This window comes from Marmota monax, unplaced genomic scaffold, assembly GCF_021218885.2.
Source record: "Marmota monax isolate L192 unplaced genomic scaffold, Marmota_monax_Labrador192_F-V1.1 WCK01_AAM20220418_F8-fsc00009, whole genome shotgun sequence".
Lineage (NCBI taxonomy): Eukaryota > Metazoa > Chordata > Mammalia > Rodentia > Sciuridae > Marmota > Marmota monax.
Window position 1 is genome coordinate 7,206,975 of NW_026694710.1, and position 14,169 is coordinate 7,221,143.

At 35.2% G+C, this 14,169-nt stretch overlaps 1 non-coding gene across 1 annotated transcript; it reads left to right on the forward strand.

The window, feature by feature from the left end:
- Positions 1-1,364: 1,364 nt before the first annotated feature.
- Positions 1,365-1,471, forward strand: LOC124078832 (U6 spliceosomal RNA). Its single transcript, XR_006847065.1, has one exon. It is a non-coding gene; the product is annotated as a U6 spliceosomal RNA (small nuclear RNA).
- Positions 1,472-14,169: the final 12,698 nt, after the last annotated feature.

Below are 14,169 nucleotides of genomic sequence, written 5' to 3' on the forward strand. Positions count from 1 at the left end.
AGTGGAGATTAAATTTCAATTTGAGTTTGGGAAGGGAAAATCAAATACAAACCAGGAATAATATACTGACCTTCCCTTGGAGCAAGTCATGAGAGAGTCCCACTTGAGAGATGCTCCCCTTATATCTGCAAGAAAGGAGCCAAAGCCAAAGCAATAAATACCTACATAGCAATCTCAAATGAGAAGAGCTCCTGTACTGTTCTCTCTCTTTCATGCTCTGTGTGTGTGTGTGTGTGTGTGTGTTTTGTTGGTTTTACAATTTTCCCATGATAGTTCTGTTAAAGTCCAAATTCAGCTTGAAGAATTGAGAGTGATGTGTTAGACCAGAAAACTTAAGTTTAATTAATCTAAAGCCTTGATATGAACAAGTAATGAATGTGGTCCCTTCCAACTCACCTAAAGGATTCTGATTTAGAATTTCAAACACAGATGTAGAAAGAATAAAATATTTGCTCAATGTCATCATTTTCACTTGTTTATGTACCTTCTTTGTTTATTTGTAAAGCTAGAACACTGGGCCTAAAGTAGAAAACTGATATTTAAAAATACTGATATTCCATCAAACACCCTACAGTAGAACTACAAAACCTAATTTCAACCTGAACTGTGTTTATTTGTTTGCTGTATGTGTTTGTCTAGACAGTTTGTAAACTCAAAAGAAAAAAAAAATATCTGGAGACATAAGATGTGGTGCATATTACTTGGCTAGAAAGATGATACTTGCGATGAAAGACATGTTTATTAGATATACAACTAAGACATGAATATTGAGTCAGAAGAAATACTATAAAGGAAAAAAAAAATCTACTTGCCAATACCATGGATATTGTAGGAACAAAGAAGTGCCTTTATCATCCTAGGGGCAGGGCTGAAGACCCTATATTGAAAGAAAAATTAACCAAAAAAAAGTATAAATTCTCAGGACACAGAAGAATTTAGGAATAAAAATTAAAAAAAAAAGAATAAATCTGTATATTTTTATACCTAAGTCTGATGAAGAGTGAATGATCATGGATAAATATGATTAGACAATGTGAGTATGTTCCACTGGTAATAGACTCAGTGGAATGTAACAAGACCCGACGATTCAGATTTGGCTTCTTCCTTACAGATGTAAGGGGAGAATCTCTCAAGTGGGGCTCTCATGACTTGCTTCAGGGGAAGTTCAATATATTCTTCCTCGGTTTAATGATCTGCTTCAGGTGAGAATGAATAGAGTGAGCTCCCAGTTTATGCTGTTTTCCAAATGCCAAGGTGTTGTATATTGGTGTACTGTGTCCTGAGCTCTATAGTATTGCCAAATCATGCCAACACTTAGACTTACTATAATATTTAAGGACTTAACCTTCTTTAAACCCAACTCAGTGCTCGCTTCGGCAGCACATATACTAAAATTGGAACGATACAGAGAAGATTAGCATGGCCCCTGCGCAAGGATGACACGCAAATTCGTGAAGCGTTCCATATTTTTGGGAACAAATCTTTACTCCTCACACTTCAGATAGAGCCCTAATATCCAGAGTATACAAAGAACTCAAAAAATTAGACAATAAGAGAACAAACAACCCAATCAACAAATGGGCCAAGGACCTGAACAGACACTTCTCAGAGGAGGACATACAATCAATCAACAAGTACATGAAAAAATGCTCACCATCTCTAGCAGTCAGAGAAATGCAAATCAAAACCACCCTAAGATACCATCTCACTCCAGTTAGATTGGCAGCCATTATGAAGTCAAACAACAACAAGTGCTGGCGAGGATGTGGGGAAAAGGGTACACTTGTACATTGCTGGTGGGACTGCAAATTGGTGCAGCCAATTTGGAAAGCAGTATGGAGATTTCTTGGAAAGCTGGGAATGGAGCCACCATTTGACCCAGCTATTCCCCTTCTTGGTCTATTCCCTAAAGACCTAAAAAGAGCATGCTACAGGGACACTACTACATCAACGTTCATAGCAGCACAATTCACAATAGCAAGACTGTGGAACCAACCTAGATGCCCTTCAATAGATGAATGGATAAAAAAAATGTGGCATTTATACACAATGGAGTATTACTCTGCATTAAAAAATGACAAAATCATAGAATTTACAGGGAAATGGATGGCATTAGAGCAGATTATGCTAAGTGAAGCTAGCCAATCCCTAAAAAACAAATGTCAAATGTCTTCTTTGATATAAGGAGAGTAACTAAGAACAGAGTAGGGTCGAAGAGCATGAGAAGAAGATTAACATTAAACAGGGATGAGAGGTGAGAGGGAAAGGGAGAGAGAAGGGAAATTGCATGGAAATGGAAGGAGACCCTCAGAGTTATACAAAAGTACATACAAGAGGAAGTGAGGGGAAAGGGAAAAATAATACAAGGGGGACAAATGAATGTCAGTAGAGGGGGCAGAGAGAGAAGAGGGGAGAGGAGGGGAGGGGAGGGGGTATAGTAGAGGATAGGAAAGGCAGCAGAACACAACAGACACTAGTATGGCAATATGTAAATCAATGGATGTGTAACTGATGTGATTCTGCAATCTGTATATGGGGTAAAAATGGGAGCTCATAACCCACTTGAATCAAAGTGTGAAATATGATATATCAAGAACTATGTAATGTTTTGAACAGCCAACAATAAAAAATTAAAAAAAAAGAATAAAACCATGGCATTTGCAGGTAAATGGATGGAGTTAGAAAAGATAATGCTAAGTGAAGTTAGCCAATCCCAAAAAACCAAATGCCAAATGTTTTCTCTGATATAAGGAGGCTGATTCATAATGGGGTAGGGAGAGGGACCATGGGAGGAACAGACGAACTCTAGATAGGGAAGGGGGTAGAAGGAGAAGGGAGGGGGCATGGGGTTAGAAATGATGGTGGAATGTGATGGACATTATTATCCAAAGTACATGTATGAAGACACGAATTGGTGTGAATACACTTTGTGTACAACCAGAGATATAAAAAGTTGTGCTCTATATGTGTAATAAGAATTATAATGCATTCTGTTATCACATATAAACAAAAAAAGTTAATTAAATTTTTTTTAAAAAAGAAAAAAAAAACCCAACTCAATTACCCTCAACCTGTCTCTGGTTTCTCTAGAAGAACTTACCTCAGTCAATAACTATTTCAATTGTTCACTATATTATGTGTTTCTTTTATAAATGCTTTTAAAATTAATTTGAGTTTTTCTATCATTGGCAAATTAACTGGCCATATTAGTGCCATTTATTCTCTCTCTCTCTCTCTCTCTCTCTCTATATATATATATATATATATATATATATATAGATAGATAGATAGATAGATAGATAGATAGATAGATATAGATATTGATATGTTCAACCCTTTCTCATTTCTACAGCACTTCACATAATTACCTCTTTACTTATACAAATGTTGATGTATTTGTCACATTTGATGTTATCTCATGGAGGATAATAAAACAGTTTGTTTTTGTTAACTTTGTGTCCATCAGAGTTGTCTTTAACACAGCAAGAACTCGATTATGATCTTTGAAGAAATAAACAAATGACTTGAACTGCACTTTTTGTCCAGACTCTTTAGCCGAGTTTTGTATTTACTCCTTCTCGAAGAGACCATATGCCACAGAAAAGTTTCCCTGCCCTGAGGAATATAAATCAGAAATTGTCTGATTCCTTACTATGCCTAATGTATAAACATAGTCTTTATCACAGGTTTCTGTGTAAAGGCAAAATAACAGATGTATAAGGTTTGGTACTATCTGTGGTTTCAAGCATCTGGGCGTCTTGGAATGTGTGTGTGTTGAAAATAAGGAGAGACTACCATATCTCCAAAAAGGTGCTCATTTCAGACCCCTCATCACTGTAGATTAATTGGACAGAGAGGAAGCAGAGGGAGTCTAATATTAGAAAGAAGTTGTAGATGGACATCTCACCAGAGAGAGATTGAAGAATACAATAAAAACTTGTCATCAGACATTTTAAACAGTCTCAATGAAAATATGTTCAGCGGGTCAGTCATGGAAGGACTTCCTCATCCAGGGGAAGAAATGACAGCTCACTTGAGATCATGCCTTTATTCTGCAAATTAGTCAATCCCAAGACATTGCTTCCAGCACCCTCCTTTTACCAGGCTCCCTCTTCTGTGAAACCTTTCTGGTCCTCAGTTTCCCAGCACCAAGTACCAGACAAGTGGAGGCCAACAGGCTACCCCTCAAGCCTGAGTCTACCAAAGTAATTCATACACTCTTAAAGGAAACTCGCCCATTCCCTGCCACCAAAACCACAATAAAGTATCTTGTCCTAGCTCCTCTCTTTCTCTCCCTCCTCCACCTGTGTGATTCATTATAATATATGCTTCATCCCCTTTTTCTAGGAGACTATGAGAATAATAACAAATTCTCCTTCTATGACAGTCATTTTCATGCCTGGATGTCTTTTCATACTTAATTAAAACAAATCTCAGCTGCTACAAAATAAATTTTTATAAGAACATTAAAAAGTATGAAACTACTCGATACAATAAGGAGTTCCTATTCAATTATCTAGACTGTTTGCCTTAAAAGAAACTTTTCTGTCACATCAAGAAAGCCCACAATGTCCTGATTGTTTTTTCAAAAATTGAACACAAAGCCCACACAAAAATTAAACAGAAGGATAAATAAATAAAAGACAATCTGGGCCAATAATTTACAATCAGAGTGGGCTGTATACTGGTCTATAAACTTCAAATTCGGAGATATGAGTTAATATAATGATCTACCTTACAGTGCTCTTACTGGGAAAAATGATTTTGTTATGGCAAGATTGAAATAAATCACTAAGTTGATCCTAAAGCAGGAGATGGAACCATCTTTATACATCAGCTGGTGGTATGGATTTACCAGTTGGTGGACCAAGGGGCAGGTTGCAAGTCTACACCCTTTGACCCCCTTGAAGGTTTAGAACACCCCTTGATCGTCCCAAACCATATTAATCATAAGTAAGTGTTGCTATGATTCAAAACTACTAGCAAACATTACGAGATCTAAACTTATAAGTAGAAGGGGAAGTGGGTCAAAAGGAACCTAGTTGAATACAAGTTAAAGAAAGGTTACTGATGTCTAGACAAACATTAACATTCTATGTTGTTAGGGTACATTGCCCTAGAAAAATTGGAACCAAATAGAAAACAATTTTACATTGTATAAGAATTGCCATTTCGTGTTGCCAAACATACTATGCTAAGCAACTGCTAATGAGTACAAAGCTGGGGTGTTCCCATGGTAGAAGCATTTCTTATCTCACATGGAGTCTCTAGGTAAAACAGAGTCTGTTTGGTAATTGCCCATAAAGCTTGGCCCATAACAATTTAATGTCTGAAACATTTTTAAATACTATGAATGTATTAAGCTAAGGGCTTTTCAACATAGTTCTATTGCATGCCTGAATGAGTCATCTCTGATCCTGGCTTCTCTATGATGTCTGTGCAAAGGTCAAACAGACCCTTTGCTTCAGGGACCCTTTTTCTGTATGAATTATACTAGAAACAACAGATAATCTATTTAGAGGTATACTGAAGGGTTACTGATTATCAGGACAGTAAACCAAACTAAATTAACAAACACTCATACTCACATATGCACAACACATTTTATTTGTATTATTTTGTTGTTGTCACATTTTTTTTTGTAATATGAAGAGCCTGGGTAAAATTTCAGATCTGATTTATTTTTTTTTAATGAGTCCATTTCTTAAATTTTCTTTAAAGAATATGACCACATTTTCATCCATGTAATTACTTGGCATTTTTAAACTACTTTTCTACATGACAGTGGATAATGGTGAAAATTGCTTGGGATTTGATATCAGAAACCTGGATTTAGATAGATACATGACCATTTTATAACTGTAGATTTTGGAAAAGTCATTTAATCTCTCAAAGCTTAATTTTTCTTTCATTTAAAAGAGTTTAGCAAAATATAATAAATGAAATTGTTTAGACATAAGAGGAATTGTACTAAGGAAGCACATTTAAAGTAGAATGTCTTCTTTGATGTAATGAGAGCAACTAAGAACAGAGCAGGGAGGAAGAGCAGGAGGAAAAGATTAACATTAAACAGAGTCATGAGGTGGGAGGGAAAGGGAGAGAAAAGGGAAATTGCATGAAAATGGAAGGAGACCCTCACTGTTATACAAAATTACATATAAGAGGTTGTGAGGGGAATGGGAAAAAAAAAACAAGGAGAGAAATGAATTACAGTAGATGGGGTAGAGAGAGAAGAGGGGAGGGGAGGGGAGGGGGGATAGTAGAGGATAGGAAAGGTAGCAGAATACAACAGTTACTAATATGGCATTATGTAAAAATGCGGATGGGTAACCAATGTGATTCTGCAATCTGTATTTGGGGTAAAAATGGGAGTTCATAACCCACTTGAATCTAATGTATGAAATATGATATGTCAAGAGCTTTGTAATGTTTTGAACAACCAATAAAAAAGAATTTACAAAATATAGTTTCTTATATATCACATAAAAGAAAATAATTCAATTCGGGGAAATCCTATAAAATGACGGGTTTGAATTTTTTAAGAAATTATACAGCATAAAAACTTTATTCTGCTTCAAAAAAAAGGAAGAAAAAGATACTCTAAAGTAAAAAGAAGAAATTCTCCAAATGATGTTGCTAAAGTAGAACTATAATTTAAGCATTAAAAGAATACAGGAATATAAATCATTCTTAATAATAATAAAAAAAACATTGCTGATGTATTCTCAGTATGCTCTTTTAGAGCACCCAGTAGTCCAGCAAAATTCTTATGTTCTACATGTCCAACTCATAACACACATTTTAAAGACATTTCTCTTCTTTCATGATTTTACAAGAATTACAAACTCTGAAGTTGGGTTTCCCTAGTATACTATTGAGAAAACCACTTTTTTAAAATTCTTCTTATAATTCTGTTTAATGCAAGGCCTTAACTGCCACAGTCTGGCTGGGCAAAAAATCAGGAGCCACTCAAGCAGGAACAAACTTTATTTCCAAAACTCCCGCGAATGCCATGCACGCGGCCTTCTCCCAGGACACACTACACCAACAGAAAATCCTTCCTCCGGAATTCCCCCCTTTTAGCACTTCCCCAACCAATGGGAACTCTCCTCTCCTGGAGTCCAAAGTAGCAAGCCAAGGCAGACAGCAGGGGTCTAATCTCCAATTGAATGCACATCTTAACATAATCATTATCATCTCAATGACTTGCTGTCACCTTTCAACCAAAAATGCCATGTGTTAGTTCTACTTGGCTATGGCTCTCAGCACTTAACATTAGCCCTTTAGGAATAATATGCTTAGCAGGACATGGTGGCACATACCTACAATCCCAGTGACTCAGGAAGCCCAGGCAGGAGGATTGCAAGTACAATGTCAGTCATGGAACTTAGGATCCTATTTAAAAGAAATAAAAGATAAAAATCAAAATAAAACAGGGCTGAGGATGTAGCTCAGTTGGTAAAGCACTACTGTGTTTAAATACCCAGAGGCACACATGTGCATAGACACACACACACCCACACACACACACACACACATACACACACGTACACACATACAGATTTAAAAAAAAAAAAGGAATAATGTGTTCCACTCTGAAAATGATATTTCTTTCCTTCTTTGCAGAGTGTGTTTTTTTATAACTCTCTTTATTACTAGCACATAAATTGAATGTGTTAGGGTTCAGTACCCTAGATTCTTATATTGTTCTGTTTGTTTGTACTGGTAACTAGAACCAAGAATTCACATAAGGATAACATCTTGAAAAATGGCTATGCAAACCTAGAATGAGTATTATACTTTTTAACAATGGACAGTTTACAGATACACATGATCAATTTACACTTCAGCTGCTTAAACAACTGATAGGACCAAATTTGAACCTAATAGGTGAGTGCCTCCCCCCACTTCTCTGCAATTTGATTATCATAAGGAATGCTCTTAAGTTTTCAAAGGGATAGATCCTAGAGGTGCCTCCACAGGCAGTTGCTGAAAAAGCCTTCAGGACTTATTTCTGGCTTTGCCTTTCCCTAATTTCTAAAGGAAGATTTTCAAATCTTGACATGCTCCTCTCTTCCCTACTCTCCTTGTTATTGAGACAAACTGTCTTTTTCTGTCACTGAATTTAAAAGCCCTTCAAACTCCATATTCCTATTTTTATTTAAAAAAGACTCTAAGTGAGAAAAAATCCAGTCACAAAAGACCATATTTTATAGAATTCAACTTAAATGAAATGCCCAGAAGAGGCAAATTTATAGAGACAGACTTAGAAATTGTTTGGGTTTGGGGAGTCAGAGAATGGGAAGGTGAAAGTTAAGGGGTCTGGGATTTGTTTAGAGTTGAAAAAAATTTTAATACTATATGTGGTGGTGTTTACACATATCTGTGAATTCACAATAAGCAATTAATTGTGCACTTTAAATGGGCAAGTTGTATTTGTGAATTATATATCAATAAGACACTTAAATACCATAGCAACACCTGACGTCTAGGGAAACATGTTGCCACATTATTGCCAACTGAGTGACCACTGGCTGCTTCAGTTTGATTAACATTGCCAAAATTTAAAGAGATTTCTTATTTTAAAAAGGGAAAAGAAAGAAAAGGAACAGGGTGGAAAGATGGAAACAAGGAAGGGAGGGAGAGAGAAGGGACAAAAAAAATTAAAGAAAAAGAAAAGAAAGAATTATACCCAGTCTGTTGGATTTTCATAGGATATATTCTCTCTGCAAGACATGAATAGGAACATTTGAGCCTCTTTCCTAACCACATATAAAAGACAGCGGAGGATGACAGAGTCAGTGGGCTCCTTATTTCTCTTTCCCTTTTTATGACATTTCACATTGGATAAGATTTGAGTCAAAACTGTGGACAAGGATGGTACCTTTCTTTTTTCCTTACAATGGGGGGTGGTGGGAATCAACCCTGAATGTCAGTCACTGATATTACGTGAGTATGTTCCATCGACTGACAACCTTTAAGCCAATACTACTTAGTTGAAGCAATAACTGAGATATCAGACTTCATAGTTAAGGATGTTATTTAGGAACTCCAGGAGGTTTCAATGTTCTTACTGTTTAACAAGTGTAAGTAAGGGATCCCACAATGCTACTGTACAAAATCCCTTTTTCATTCCACTTAATCCCCTTCTCAATTCCCCTCCTGAGTCTGAGCTTCATGGCCACTTTGGTTCTTTGAAGATTGTTTTTCTGCCCCCCATCCATGTGAATCCCTGCAGGCCAAATTCTGTTCTTACAAGTATGGCAGTCAAAGGGAGCTGCCATCCTGTATCTAAAGGCTGAATTTAGCCCCTGTAGGTAGTGGCTCTTCTCTGACAAGTGTAAACAGTCCTTCAGGAACAGAAGCTAAGCTAGGTGTTTGGAAGAGACGCTTAGCCAAGTGGCAAGATAATGCTATTAGATGCTACAAAACTGATTTTTTTTTTCCTTTATTTGCCATTCTACTAATTCTGTTGTGATTTTTGTATCTACAACTACAAAGTGCTTTAAAAAATTATAGGACTATTAAAAAATTACATTTTATAATAATATTTCTATAGATTTTTATATTTGAAAATACTTTCAGATGCCTTATAATATCATATTAGATAAAAGCTAATAAATGTACTTCTATCATTACAAAGATTTTGTTGTCTTAAGTATCTGTCAAAAGAGCAAGACAATTCAATCACAAATGCTCCTTTGTGATGGAGTTACACCCCAATAAACCTATCATAAGTTTAAAAAAATGCAATCAATATATCTATCCTACTCAGAATTATAATTTAACATTAGCTTAGCTTTAAAACATTGTAGTCTAACATTGTAGCTTATAGTAAACTACAGAGTACAAGTATTTATTTATCCATATCATTGAATGGCTATGGGACAGCTAAGGCTCGCTGCCACTGCCAACAATTCCAAGAGAGGATAGTATCACATAGGCTAGTCCAAGAAGACTCAAATTCAAAATTTGAAATACACTTCCTATTTCTATCATTTTTTCACTAAGTAAAAACGTTGGAAAATTGAAAAATTGTATGTTGAATGCTTACAAATTAAGGACCACCTGTAATATCAATCTTCCTGTATAGATTTCATAATAAACACATGAGAAAATATTTTAAATAATGTGACAGCATTCTCAATTTGATCTAATATAATTTCTCTAGCTCAATTGTGTTAGAATATGAGAATTCAAGACATTTTGCTGAACTATGACTTCTGTGAAATGTTGTCTATCTATAGATATTTTCCTAAGAGCTGCCCAAACTATAAAACTACATAAATATTGGTGAAGGGACATATTTAGGCATAAAATTTAGGCCAAGGAAAATAAGTTAAATCAAATGTGTGAATCCTCATAAGAAAATAAGTGGTATAAATCAACTTTTTTCCACATAATATCTCAAAAACAACACTAATTCATTAAGCTACCAGATGCTCAGTCTAAAATAAGCTTCAATTATAAATTGGAAACACTGAATTAAAGTTGAGATTGTTTCTTAAATGAAACATTTGTCAGATTTTAATATATTAATAGGCACTAGGAATATCTAAGGCAAGAATATAATTCATTGTTTTCCTAAATAATTTGGTGCTGTTGATATCTCAATCACATAGGGGTATAGTTATATTGGGTGGGTTATTGTTATCATCTATTAACTGGTGAAGATTGTGTTTCATAAGGCACAGTACAAGGAAAGCTGCCTTAAATTATGAAAGCCTTAAGATTACCTTCATTCAGTCATAATTTCATGGATCAGTGTTTTAGAATATAGAGGATACATTATCAAACATATGCATGGCCCATCATGCATATACACATATGTAAGCATCACATTGATTTTTCATAGATGATATATGACTATATAATATAATACTATAGTCATTGGATTAACTTATGAAGGGAAGATACAATGCTAGTACTGCACCTAAATATCTATGTTTGGGTGTATATTGTTATCAATATTGCATGTTTTTTTCTATTTTATAAAAATAAAGTTGATAGATTTAGTTAAGTAGAATTATCACACTATAATCACTAGGGTTTAAGAGAGTGGTGTATAGGCCTCACCTTCAGAAAATTTAATTTAATTTGTCAAAAGAGTTTGTTGTTGTTGTTTGTTTGTTAGTCTTAACTACCAGGAGATTCTACTCTGTATCCAGACAGATACACACTTATATTTGATGATTATTTACACTTTGTAAATAGTTATTTGTTTTAGCTTTGATCCATTTAATGATGTTTCCTATTAAAAATGCTAGAATCTGCATGATATGTTTTACAAAGTCTGTTTATGTTGTAAAAATCCATTACTTTCTAGCCTTTGTAAGACAACTGTAGAAGTGATGAACCAGAGACAGATGGTTGAGCATGAGAAGCCTCTTTTCTCAATGTGGATACCCAAAACATTGACCTTCACCAGTGCTTTGATCCTTGACATGAAAATATGACTGGAATAGCAATAGCTTTTTAAAAATGGGCAATTTGAGTTTTGCTTCTAACCTTGACTCCCTGGGATTGCTCAACAATTCTTAGCTTTTTTTTCAATTAAAATTTTCTAGTGATCCATTAGGAGGGCAATTTTTATTCAAATTAATCAATTCTGAGTCTACCTGTAAATTTAGAGCAGGAGGTCAAACATGGAAAGAAGTTAAATTTGAACTGTGATGAAAATGAATCCAGTTAGTTAAAATGGGTTCTTAGAAGTTTAGGGAATGCTCTCCTGAGAAACTTAGAGGAAGTAATGATTTCTCAATAAGGCGTGGACTAAGTAGTGGTGTCTTTTAGAGTGTTGCTACATTTTCATAAAGCAGGCTCATAAAGTAGGAATCTCTTTTGAGTATGTAACCAAAGACTTGTCCTTTCTGGTAGAAAGGAGACCATGGATTTAAACACTTTTTCAGTGGGTCGGTGACTCAGACTGCCCAGGGTTTAGGGTTAGAGTTCAAAATCTCACAAGCATCTCTGAGCAATCTAGTTCCTAACAAGCATATTTCTCAAAAGAGGGGTGGTGCTATTAGCTACCAGCAGGAAACATAGCAACTGCAAGAGTGAATAATGCTAAAGCTAAGAAAAATATCTGGGTAGGGCAGCAACAGCATCTACAATAGTCCACAATTTGCTGTGCTTAGATCTATTTACACCTCACATTAAATTTCTCCTTTACATTAGAACTTCTTTAGCATTGTAATTGGTCATAGTATTAAAGAAAATTTATAAGACAAGAGGTATTAGAATCAACTATATATCACCCAACTACAATTTGTTTTAAGACCACAAATGGTATCTTCACCTCCTCTCTTTACCAAAGTCATCTTACAAGGATCATCTCTAGGCTTATGTAACTCAGTGATTTGGAGAATCTTCTGCCATTCAGCTCATGAAAAGTATTTCTAATTTCATGATCACTTAGTATTCCATGGTCAGATGTTCAATCTAACATTGTCCAACAGCATGCCAACAGTTGCTTTTCAAATGTTCATAAATCTTTGTTGTAAAATGGCATGATTTTGCTCCTTGGACCTTGGAATTTGTTCTGCAACTCTTATATAGCTTTATGTCATAGATACCACATGACAGATGAGGTTAATCCCTTGAGATCTGCCAGTTGTAAAATTCAAACAATAGTTTGGGCTGTTGCAATTTCCTTTCTTGCTCAGGTTATCACTTAAAATTAGCAATCATTCATGTTACCTAATAAATGTGTCAGATAGTATTATCAGGTGTAGTGTTTGGTGAATTTTACTCCCAAAGAAGCTTAAATATGTTGTAGCTATTTCTTCAGTAGCTGGGCCTGCTTGGATTCTTAAAAACTTCAGCAACTTGGCAAGCACTGTGTCATTATAGGTATCATTTGTAACCTCTTTAGGAACACATCACCAAATACTTGACACTTTCTGTCATCAGGTTAATCAAGATGATATCATTTTCATAATAAATTAATCCCTTGTCATGCAGAATGTTTACATAGTACTTGTATCTTCTGGTATATTTGCTTCAAACTAGAGAAATATAATTATCTTTTTTCAGTGGATATGGAAAAGAAGGCTCTCAGTGCATTGATGGCTACATGGTATAAACCAGAAACGTGGTCAATCTGTTTTTAGAGATATACTACATCTGGTACAACAGAGGCTGCAAGGAAATTGCACAAGCTCTGGATCAACTATTTTTTAGAGGTTTATGTGACAAATTAAGAGGTGATATCATGGGTATCTTAATCTCTGCATCCTTTTTTGTTGATAGGACAATTCTTGCTTTGTGATGAGATTTTATTCATGGTTTACAATATTTTATGAAAGGAATTAGTTTCAGAGACTTCTCCCTGACCTTTCCAAAAGCAATAGTTTTTAATCTACAAAATCAACTTCTAGTTCCTGTCAGTTACTAAGGATTATCATATATTTGTTTATAATAGAAATGGTTACTGTATGGTTTTATGCATCTTCTATGAGGCAGATCTGGGGAAGGACTTCTTTTAAAAGCAGACTTTATGTACTTATGCTTCATCATAGCAGACATAATGTTACTTAGGTATCTAACATCTGTAACAATGGCAATTTCTTTCAAACTAGCCATTAAAACCTGAAAATTCCTTTTATCTCAGTGTGTAGTTATACAAATTAATGCTATAGATTATTGGGGTGGATCACCTACCATAGTATATACCTTCTGTGCTGTTCCATGGTCTCTCATGGGGTTCTACTTCTTTCTCAGTCAGTTTTTTCCTCATGTTAAGAAATATCTGGGACATGAATATTGGGGAAGAGACTGAGTGCTCACCAATGCAACTAGATTCACTTGTTTATTAAATCTTGATATTTTTTATTATAGATGTTAATAAATATACATTTTTCCCATTATTTTTGTGTCTTGAGTCCATATGCTTTAGGAGCAATTTTCATGACCATCTTTCTTCCCATTATGAAAGGAATTCTATCTTGCTTCTGTCATTTGCCATTTGCTGTTTCTAGATTTCATTATCCCAAATACTATTAAGGAGTTTATCTTCATCACAGCATTCCATGCTGTTAGCCTGAGCCTACCCAGGAGAGTCACCATGGAACACAATGCTGGAATTTTTATCATTAGCATATTCATTGCTAACTTGATACATAGAGTCCTATATACCAGTTATTCCCAGCCTGTGGCAATTGTCTTTAC